The sequence below is a fragment of the Stenella coeruleoalba genome (genome assembly GCF_951394435.1).
Source record: "Stenella coeruleoalba genome assembly, chromosome: 18".
Lineage (NCBI taxonomy): Eukaryota > Metazoa > Chordata > Mammalia > Artiodactyla > Delphinidae > Stenella > Stenella coeruleoalba.
This window is the reverse complement of record NC_137164.1, coordinates 34162012-34174245: the sequence shown is the minus strand read 5'-3', so window position 1 is coordinate 34174245 and position 12234 is coordinate 34162012.

The following is a 12234-nucleotide window of genomic DNA, read 5'->3' as shown; positions in this document are numbered from 1 at the left end:
CCGTGAGCTATGGCCGCTGACCTGCGCGTCCGTCCTGAGCCGGTGCTCCACAACAGGAGAGGCCACAACAGTGAGAGGCCCGTGTAATGCAAGAAAAAGAGAAAATATCATGTTATAATATTTCACATGCTGCTTTTTTAATGTTGGAAGTTTTTGCTTGGTGGTACCATTAGCATCTAAATCTAGTAGCCATGACTCTGAGTGGAGGAGTACATCTGAGGATCATGCAATAGCATGACTGACGGATTAGGTTGAGTTGGCTTCTTTGATAGGCTAAGCAGGTGCCCTTCCTTTCTCACACTTATCACTATTTCCCTCATACTTGTTTTTGTCCTGAACACAAAAGGATCAATCTCGCACATAAGAATAGTTTTACTAAGAGAGTACCAGTCATTGGACACTTAGAGTATGAAAATGACAACACAAGTTTGAAACATTGAAAGAAACATTTCATTAAAAACAATATTCCACTCAAATAGTGAGTTAAGAGAGTAATATTGACATACATACACCTCCAAATGTAAAATAGATAGCTAGTGGGAAGCAGCGGCATAACACGGGGAGATCAGCTCTGTGCTTTGCAATGACCTAGAGGGGTGGGATGGGGAGAGTGGGAGTGAGGCTCAAGAAGGCGGGGAGATTTCTGTGCATTAATTTTGTATCCTGCTATTTTACCAAATTCATTGATAGCTCTAGTATTTTTCTGGTAGCATCTTTAGGATTCTCTATGTATAGTATCATGTCTTCTGCAAACAGTGACAGTTTTACTTCTTCTTTTCTGATTTGGATTCCTTTAATTTCCTTTTCTTCTCAGATTGCTGTGGCTAAAACTTCCAAAACTATGTTGAATAAGAGTGGTGAGAGTGGGCAACCGTGTCTTGTTCCTGATCTTAGTGGAAATGCTTTCACTTTTTCACCATTGAGGACGGTGTTGGCTGTGGGTTTGTCATATATGGCGTTTACTATGTTGAGGAAAGTTCCCTCTATGCCTACTTTCTGCAGGGTTTTTATCAAAAATGGGTGTTGAATTTTGTCAAAAGCTTTCTCTGCATCTATTGAGATGATCATATGTTTTTTCTCTTTCAATTTCTGAATATGGTGTATCACGTTGATTGATTTGTGTATATTGAAGAATCCTTGCATTCCTGAAATAAACCCCACTTGATCATGTTGTATGATTCAATTAATGTGCTGTTGGATTCTGTTTTCTAGTATTTTGTTGAGGATTTTTGCATCTATGCTCATCAGTGATATTGGCCTGTAGTTTTCTTTCTTTGTGACATCCTTGTCTGGTTTTGGTATCAGGGTGATGGTGACCTCGTAGAATGAGTTTGGGAGTGTTCCTCCCTCTGCTATATTTTGGAAGAGTTTGAGAAGGATAGGCATTATCTCTTCTCTAAATGTTTGATAGAATTCGCCTGTGAAGCCATTTGGTCCTGAGCTTTTGTTTGTTGAAGATCTTTAATCACAGTTTCAATTTCAGTGCTTGTGATTGGTCTGTTCATATTTTCTATTTCTTCCTGATTCAGTCTTGGCAGGTTGTGCATTTCTAAGAATTTGTCCATTTCTTCCAGGTTGTCCAATTTATTGGCATAGAGTTGCTTGTAGTAATCTCTCATGATCTTTTTTATTTCTGCAGTGTCAGTTGTTCCTTCTCCTTTTTCATTTCTAATTCTATTGATTTGAGTCTTCTCCCTTTTTTTCTTGATGAGTCTGGCTAATGGTTTATCAATTTTGTTTATCTTCTCAAAGAACCAGCTTTTAGTTTTATTGATCTTTGCTACTTTTTCCTTCATTTCTTTTTCATTTATTTCTGATCTGATCTTTATGATTTCTATTCTTCTGCTAACTCTGGGGTTTTTTTGTTCTTCTTTCTCTAATTGCTTTAGGTGCAACATTTGGTTGTTTTTTCAAGAATTTGGTAAAGTAGCAGGATACAAAATTAATGCACAGAAATCTCTGGCATTCCTATACACTAATGATGAAAAATCTGAAAGTGAAATCAAGAAAACACTCCCATTTACCACTGCAACAAAAAGAATAAAATATCTAGGAATAAACCTACCTAAGGAGACAAAAGACCTGTATGCAGAAAATTATAAGACACTGATGAAAGAAGTTAAAGATGATACACATAGATGAAGAGGTATACCACGTTCTTGGAATGGAAGAATCAACGTTTTGAAAATGACTCTACTACCCAAAGCAATCTACAGATTCAATGCAATCCCTATCAAACTACCACTGGTTTAGTCAACCTAAGTGTCCATCATCAGATGAATGGATAAAGAAGATGTGGTGCATATATACAATGGAATATTATTCAGCCATAAAAAGAAACGAAATTGAGTTTTTGGTAGTGAGGTGGATGGACCAAGAGTCTGTCATACAGAGTGAAGTAAGTCAGAAAGAGAAAGACAAATACCGTATGCTAACACATATATATGGAATCTAAGAAAAAAAAAATGTCATGAAGAACCTTGGGGTAAGACGGGAATAAAGACATAAACCTACTAGAGAATGGACTTAAGGATATGGGGAGAGGGAAGGGTAAGCTGTGACAAAGTGAGAGAGTGGCATGGACATATATACACTACCAAACATTGAATAGATAACTGGTGGGAAGCAGCTGCATAGCACAGGGAGATCAGCTTGGTGCTTTATGACCACCTAGAGGGGTGGGATAGGGAGGGTGGGAGGGAAGGAGACGCAAGAGGGATGAGATATGGGAACATATGTATATGTATAACTGATTCACTTTGTTGTAAAGTGGAAACTAACACACCATTTTAAAGCAATTATACTCCAATACAGATGTAAAAAACAAACAAACAAACAAACAAACAAAAACTAAAGCACTGTAGTTAAGAATCAGAAGGCTTGGGTTTCAACTTAAAATGTACAGCAAGTTAATTAATCAACCTTAGACTAATAAATAAAAATTGATTTCCATTTTTTTCATTAAAAAAAAAACCTCTTAGCCATAAGTGTAAAAATATTAGTAACTGACAACTTTACCTGTACTTGTTTTCCTTTTTAGAATATTAACTTTGTCAATTATACCTCAATAAAGATGAAAAATACTAACTTTAAAAAAAAGAAGGAGGGGATATGGTATTGTGAAGCAATTATACTCCAATAATGATGTGTTAAAAAAATATGGAAGGAATATTTTCAAATAACAAATGCATCTTGTTTGATTAACTGATTAAGATTTGTGGCGATCTATTTTTCTTTCATGGGGAAAAATACCTTTAAAATTTTTGTTCCTTACCCGTGCTGTCCTGTAGAATGATAATGCATGGTAAAATTTTGAGCCAAATATGTAATTTTAAACTTTAAATAGACACATAATATCAAAAGGAAATAGTAAAATGATTTTGATATTGCTTTTTTAATCCAATACACACAAAATATTATCATTTTAACATGGTATCAACATATTAATTTTCATTTTCTATGTTTTATTTGTTATATTTGTTTGTTTTCTTTGTTTATTATGCTTAAAGTAATTATGAAGAAGAAGGAAGGCCGCCAAAAATTGACAGGGAGAAGAAAATGTGATGTGAAGGAAATCTAAGAGTAATTGATCAAATAAAGGTAATTATTTTTGCTGTATCTACAAAGAACAAAAGAATAACAATGTAAAAGATTAACTGAGAAAACAAAACTACTTTACAGCAGGCCTAAAAATGTTTCTTAATATTAACCAGATTGTGACAAAAGTTCAGATTCTTACAGTAGGCAGCATAGATAGAATTTCCTTTAAACCATTCTGAGTGGATCTTGCTAATGTAGTTACACTGCCCACTCCCATTATGTGTTATATTAGGGAAAGTGAATGATTGATTCCATCCAAGTCAGTGGATTTTTAAACTATGGGCTGTTATATTAGTCTTTGCATGCATTTTGTAGTGAGTTATTTTTCATTAACTACCCTCATCATTACTAACTGCATTTGAAATAATCATAAGGATCATCGGAAACTCAAGTCAAGTAATCTATGACCCTAAGGTTGAATGGGCACGTAGAGTTACAAATAAAGCTTCGGGTTAACTCTGCCTTATATTTAAAACAGTTGTCATTCAGTAGCAGAGTAAAGCGCTTATCCTTTTATCTATATAAAACCAGAATTGGGGGCCTTCAGGTTACCTTTTCTTGCATGTCAAAGATGTTAATAATGTATCTGCTTACAAATGTGATGAAGAATATGTCTGCTGGATTCTTTTCTTTGGAGTGAACTGAAACTGAAAACTTTCATTTTGTCATTGAAAATGCTTTCCATATAGTTCTTTCATTTCACACCACCTGTGGAGCACTATACTCTAGGTTAACTCTGGGCATAAGAAATTCATGGACTTCCCCCTGATTAGTAGATAATAGAAAAAAAAAAATTGTACCAGTGACATAATTCTTTTCTTGTCTTTATGTGGTTGAAGGAATATATGACTGCTAACACTTCATACAAATTGTAAAATATATGCATTTTTAAAAAATGTGAAACCCAAAGCTGAGCTAAGTAAATAACACTGCCAAATAAATATGAAAAACTGTCACCACTTTAGGAGTGCCTGCTTTTGATAAAGCACTATATTTCTGAAGGCAAGGCTCTAATAACTAATAAAAATAGTAAATAGCATTGAGTAATTTGCTTATCATTTTCCATATGAAAATATTCCAATATTGACTGTAATTGAATACTCAAGTTTGTACATGTATTTACTATTCATTTTGTTATAAACACATCCAATAGCATGTTAAAATACTTGCATTCTCATCAAGAACAAAATAATATAATCGACTGGTCAGCATGCTAAGTAAAAACATGAGTGGCTATACAAAAACTTGTCCTTTTGGGAGGATGAAAATAAAGTGTGTAATTGGAGCAGTCTTTCATACTGCAGCATGGACAATTTAAAAATGAAAATAATAGTATCATTAATTGTCAGTCTCCAATGCCATGAAATTTGTGTTAAACGAACTCTGTTCCCTTTGCTAGTTAGCAAGGACCCAAGCCATCAATAATAACTATTCTAATTTACACTCTTTGTGCCAAAACAAGAAATGAACAATAGGGGATGACTGAGGTGAATGAAGCTGTCCTTCCATTAATTTTATATAACTCACCATAACCAGCTCTCTCAAAATGTGCTCCAGAAATAATTTATTTTTTATATTATCCTCCAGCACCACCAAGTGGTAAAAATTTTACTTTCTCTTGTAGAGTGATCACTTGAAGACAAACATTAAAATAGTACTGGGATGTTGTTAGGACTAATTAAGCACCTGAAATGTATCTAATAAAAAATACATCTCAGAATCCCCAGTCTCTATCAAAAAGCCACTGAAACTAATATACTTCAGAAATAAAGAAACAAGATAATTTAATGAATAGATTGTTTGGTTATACTTATTTTCTTGTTTTATGTTATCTATATTCTGTTCCCCAAAGAGATCTTTTCACTATTGCAATTTATTTTAGTTTTATTTCCCCAAACCTCCAATCTTACTCTAATAGTATAAAATATATAATCTTCTGGTTGTATATTATTTGATTTGGTGGCTGAATTTTGAAGAATAAAAAGAGAGCTGGTAGCTTAAATATTTGTTATTTGAGTGGTATAACATATTAATGGCCATAGAATTTTAAATTGATGTAAGAAAATCATTCAGTTTAATGGTAATATAAAAACAAGGCATAAAGAAAGTACTTACTATAAATAAAGTTGTACACACTTATACACTTTCTTATTTATTTTAAAAATGGCACAGTTTTTAAGTGTATTTTAGAGTTTTCTTTTAGCTATTAATTTCCTAAAATATAATACATCATTTGTAAGAATATGCAGTGACAAAAATTGAATGGCAAGAAAATCATATTAAAGTTTGCCAGGTAAAAAGTGCCAGGGCCCCAGTCACAAGTTGTGTTACAGTCATCTAGGCAATGTGGAGCATTGAGCACTAGCAGTGTCAGATACTTTGAGCATTAAGAGAAATTTAGATCTAATGTTAGTGCATTCGGTATTGAAAATACAGAGCCCCTGTTTCCAGCATTAGTCCAATTAATCTTAGGGGTCTTTTATTAAATATGAAATACACATCTTCTTCTACCTATGCTATCTTATCAAGTGATGATTAAATATGGAAAATTAATTTCAAAGTTTCAAAACCAAACATTATGGAAAATATTGACCTTTTAAAATTATTGTATACCCATTGCTAACCTGATCATTCTTATTGTTGGTCAAGCAAAGCTAACAGTATTAGACTTACAGAAAAGAAATGGAACATTGCCTTGACAGAACCTAAATAGTGTCTCAGAAGGAGGATGTCTCATGTGCTGCTATGATCTGAATAAACGTTTGAGTTCCTCAAAATTCATTTGTTGAAATCTTAACCCCAAAGGTGAGGCTTTTGGAGGTGGAGCCACTGGTAGGTGACTAGGACATGAGTATGGAACCCTCATGAATGGAATTAGTCCCCTCATAAAAGCAGCTTCAGAGATACCTTGCCTCTTCTGCCATGTGAGAACGCAGGAAAAGGACAGCTGCCTATGAACCAGGAAACCCTTACAAAACCCCAAATCTGCTGGTACCATGATCCTGGACTTCCAGCCTCCAGAACTGTGAAATGTTTGTTGTTTATAAACAGACACCCCAGTCTGTGGCGTTTTGCTATAGCATCCTGAATAGACAAAAATAGATGGATTTTAGAGTCTGGTCTGTGCAATTTTGATAGTCTTGCAAGATGGGAACCCAGTTCAGTTGGCATTAGTTTATAAAATATAGCTTTGGATTGATGGCACAGGGAGGTAATTGTCCTGATGTGTGTATTGATGATTAAGCTATGAGTCTTGATAAGTAAGTTATTTTAGTTGGTTCACTGTCTTATCTTTCAGAAACAAATGTTTCCCAGAAAAGAGCTAAATAATTTTTCCTTAACCCCAGTATTGCTTAGCACAAACACAGATAAGTAATCTTTATCAAAGAATTGTTCAGATAGAGACAGAAAAGTATGTTAAGAATTACTCAGATAGAGACAGGAAAGTATGTTTGGCTAAGAATCGCTTAATATAAGAAAGAGTAAAATATTGTGGTTTTATTTCTCTATTTCTGTAAACAACAATAAGAAAAACAGCACCAACAAAATTATGTCTATTATAACTGTTAAAAGACAACCCACTATGGGTCTTTTGCATTACTTCAAGTCTGGAAAACAGAATCACTGACTGTCTTTGTTCTGGATCATCTTTTCAAGGATGTTTGTATAGTGACCAGTCTTAGAAAATAGAGCTAGTGGCTTCTTCTGGAGCTAAATCAGGGATTCCCAAGGCTAAAAGATGATGTTAGTAATGAGGTCCTCAATACCTAATATATAGCATTAGATCAAAACCACATATATACAATGGAATATTACTCAGCCATAAAAAAGAACAAAATAATGCCATTTGCAGCAACATGGATGGACTTAGAGATTGTCATACTGAGTGAAGTAAGTCAGACAGAGAAAGACAAATATCATATGATGTTGCTTATATGTTGAATCTAAATAAAGGTGTGCATGAACTTATTTACAAAACAGAAATAGGGTCACAGATATAGAAAACAAAATTATGGTTACCAGAGGTAAGGGGGGAGGGATAAACTGGGAGGTTGGGATTGATATATACACACCACTATATATAAAATAGATAACTTATAAGGACCTACTGTAAAGCACAAGTAACTCTATTCAATACTCTGTAATGACATATATGGGAAAAGAATCTAAAAAAGAGTGGATATATGTATATGTATAACTGATTCATTTGGCTGTACACCTGAAACTAACACAACATTGTAAATCAACTATACTCTAATAATTCTTTTAAAAAAATATATTGGAAAGTTTATTTGGTTGAGCCATAACTGTTGTCATGGAGCTTAGACAAAATTAAGTGCTAAGTTTTATTTAGACACAGAACAACTATCTCACTGTGTGCCTCCTGATCAATCTATCCTCCTCTATTTAGAGCTCAGGAACTTTATAGTGAAAGATTATTAGAGCTGAGAGTAAGGATATCTTGCCATCAAGGGGAAGAAGCAAAGTCTATATGCACCCATCTGAGTATGCTGGGGTGCTCTGAGGCAAAGAACTCAATCAATTATGGCTCTGTTGAATACAGGATCCAAAGTTGTTATCTTACCCACGACTGTGGAAGGAAAATGTGCCCTTATTCAGCTACCAGTGTTTGGGCAGAGTTCACAGTGGGGAAGAACACTAACTTGACCCTGCTGATGGCTCCCTTTGCGTCAGTTATTTGTATTATTGTTGTTCCTACATATGAGTGTTTAGTAGGAATTAATGTATTATACCCATGTGCCTCCTGTTCCATAGGGCCAAAGGATATTGTTCTATTCAGGAAGTTTCACATGTATAGAAGTGCTAGTGGGATACATAAATGATTATCCAAATTATCTCCCTACAACGTCTTGGGTGGTTCAACATAACCAGTGTAGAATGTCAGGAGGAGAAATAAAAACAAATACTTTAAAGACTTAAAGGTAGCAGAAGTAGTATGAGATGCAATATCTCAATACAATAGCCTTGTATGTCCAGTGGAAAAGAAAACTTACAATGGATTATTGTTAAGTGAAATCAGTTGTTGCTCCCATAGCTCTCACACTTCCAGACTTTGTAACTATAACCAAATTCATTACACAGACTAATATCACTTGGACATACCAGGATCAAGAAAAGTTCACATTCATGTCACAAAGTCTCCAATATGTGTTTGTAGTACGCCAACAGGAGAATCTAAACTACCGTGGTTTTTCCAACCCTGAGTGGATTAGGATTTAGCATGAATAGCTCTAACTTCTAATGTTCAGAACTTTCACTTTGTAGATGATGTACAGTTGGATGACACATAAGAAGCCTAGGTCTCAATGATGCTGGCCCTGGTGCTATCACACCTCCTTCAGAAGGTGCCAAAGATAAACTCTGACAAAAGTAAGGGGACTTCTTAGCAATGACTGATCCCTCTGGCAGTCAAGGAACAATGTTTCTCTTCAGCTCCTCTTCACCTAAATAGAAACCTAGCACCTTAATGCACTCTTTATATATTGGAGAAAGCGTATGTCTCACTTGGGTATTCTACTTGTTCCTTTATATAGGTTAAACCTATAAGCTATATAGGTTTATATAAACCTATATAAACACATAAGCTTATCTTGAGTGTCACCCAAACCAATAGATTCAAACCTTTAGAATCCATCCAGCAAGCTGTTAGCATGTTCTATTATCTTTGGGGCACCGCAACCCTGGTGATCCCTTACAGCCACATGTCTCAGTGAATGATGATTATGCTGATTGGAGCTTTTGGCAAAGAGAAGCCACTTCTTGGAGGCACCCTTTGAGTTTTGGACTCACCTTCCAGATATGACTACCAATTTTACCAGTTTTTACAAAGAAGCTATTAGCTTGCTACTTAGTTCTTACTGAAACTTGGGTCCTGACCCATGAACTCTCTGTCATGACATTGCCATTCAAATTCAATGCTTAGCAAGTTGCAAGTTGAGAAGAATTCAATAACCTTTACTTGTGAAATGAGTATGTAATATTCAAGAACACAGAAAGCAGGGTGCCAGTGTTATTTCACCTGTACACAAAAAATCAGCAGCTATCAATTTAGGGGGAAATTTATCCTCAACTGTGGTGGTTGAAGCAAAGCTGTTGAATCACCTGGGCTCTTAATTCGAAGAGATTCTCTTAAATTCCAGGCCTGGTTCAATGATGGTTTAGATAAGCTGAAACCTGAAGTTGTCCATTAGGCTGCTACAGCTGTTGAACCTCAGCACCAACTAAGGAGGACCATAAATGGATATGTTTGCTTCCCTCATTGGGCAGAAATCAAAGCTGTTTTTATTGCTCTGTCTAAAACTTTGTCTAATGAAATTTGTTATATATATATATATTTTTTGTGGTATGCGGATCTCTCACTGTTGTGGCCTCTCCTGTTGCAGAGCACAGGCTCCGGACGCGCAGGCTCAGTGGCCATGGCTTACGGGCCCAGCCGCTCCACAGCATGTGGGATCTTCCCAAACCAGGGCACGAACCCGCGTCCCCTGCATCGGCAGGCAGACTCTCAACCACTGTGCCACCAGGGAAGCCCCGAAATTTGTTATATTTTTACTGACCATTGGTCCATTGCTATTGAGCTGGATGTTTGTCTGACATTTGGAAAACTATGACTGGCAGATTTAAAACACCTCTCTTTGGAACCATTGATTAGTAAGGAAAGATTCTCTGATTAAACTGACTGAAATCAAGCTACTAATCAAATGGTAACCAAATTTCCATCATTTCTGTCTCAATTGATCATTACATCAAGCATGGAAACAAGTCACCAACATAAACTGGGCTCTCAGTAAACAATTCCATGTTTCTGATGCAGAGGTTTGCCAGATTTCTGACACTTGACAAAAGTTGACCCAGTCGTCTCCTGTTGAGAGGAGAGCTGTCCCTACCTGCAGATTGACTATGTATGATTTTGATCCCCCTATTAGGACTATCAGAGATGTGAGAAAGTTGATGATATGTTTTCAGGTTATGGTGATGCTGTTTCAGTCTGATCATCTGACTTTGGCTACATCACACTGGCCCTTAAGACTACTATTTGTCATCTTTTCAGCTTTCTATACCATTTCTCATCTGACCTTTTATCACAGAAGCCAATAAACACTGGGCTTATGTCGAGTTATTTAATGAATCTTCTACATTCCCCACCATCCACTGATAGAAAGGTATTGTTGAGTGCTAGAATGGACTTCTCAAAAAATCCACTAAAGGATTTCTGACTCTATCTCCCTCACTTCTTTGACCTTAGTAAGGCAGCTTTCTCACTGAATGTGTTACCTCCAGAAAGGGATCATCTCTTCTCAATCTAGATAATGATGAAGACAATAGGTACAGGGGATATACAGACTTTTTCAAAAATTTGTAATTTCATACTGTCAATTTCTATGTATGACAGTTTATTATTTCTCCTATGACAACCCAGGTTGAACTTGTTCATAGAACTTCCAAGGTGTCAGAATAGTTAAAATAAGGCCTTGGGGATTCAGTGTTAATTCTGTTCCAGCCACCTACATTTTTCTCTTTGAATTTCACAATCTTACACCATAAGTATAATTACTACTTTGTTGAATATATTCCTTGCTGAATTTCCCTTGGACTAGTAGATCAAAGTGGAAGACATAATGGGTATTATGTCTTATATTATCTATAAGTTTTACAAGAATTACCTTGTCCCTCTCACAACTGACCTTGAAGAAGAAAGATCTGTGTGAAAGAAGAGGATGACTGGGCAAAAGGTAAGTCTATAGATATTGGAATCGTACACACCGACTTTGTGGTAGTGGAGAGAGAACAGAAACTTTGCATCTGGGGAGGGGCCACCTTAGAATATAGGACATATTGGGAAAGAGAGGATATTAGTGACATCTGTCTTTTGGAACCACCTCTGGACTCATCCTCATGAAGAAAAACACCCCGGTGCAGGTCTTACAAACCATGGCATGAACCTTAAATTTAACTCATTCTTGGCTGCCATTTCCAGTTAGATTGCAATGACCTATCAGGAACAAGAGATGTTTTCAGCTCTGGCACCTCCCACACAAAACACCTTGTCAACTACTCTGTATATCTTCTCTACTTATATTCTTATAATTGTCTTTGTGGCTCCATGGGGTAGATAACTGTCACCTGGAGGATGGCACAGACAATAGAACAGGTGAAATGACTGCCCTCAGACAGTTCTTGAAAAACAAAAATTTGACTTAATTATTCAAACTCAACTGTGAATCTTATGGCTTACTACTTGGCTGGAAGATCACTTTTTTTGTTGCTGTTTGTTTGTTTTTAACATCTTTATTAGAGTATAATTACTTTACAATGTTGTGTTAGTTTCTGCTGTACAACAAAGGGAATTAGCTATATGTATACATATATCTCCATATGCCCTCTTGAGCCTCCCTCCCATGCTCCTTATCTCACAAAAGTTGTGAGATAGGTTGTCACAAAGCATCGAGCTGAGCTCTCTCTGTGTTATGCAACAGTTTCCCACTAGCTGTCTATTTTAAATTTGGTAGTGTATATATGTCAATGCTACTCTCTCACTTTGTCCCAGCTTCCCCTTCCCCCTGGGTCCTCAAGTCCATTCTCTATGTCTGCATCTTTATTCCTGCCTTGCCA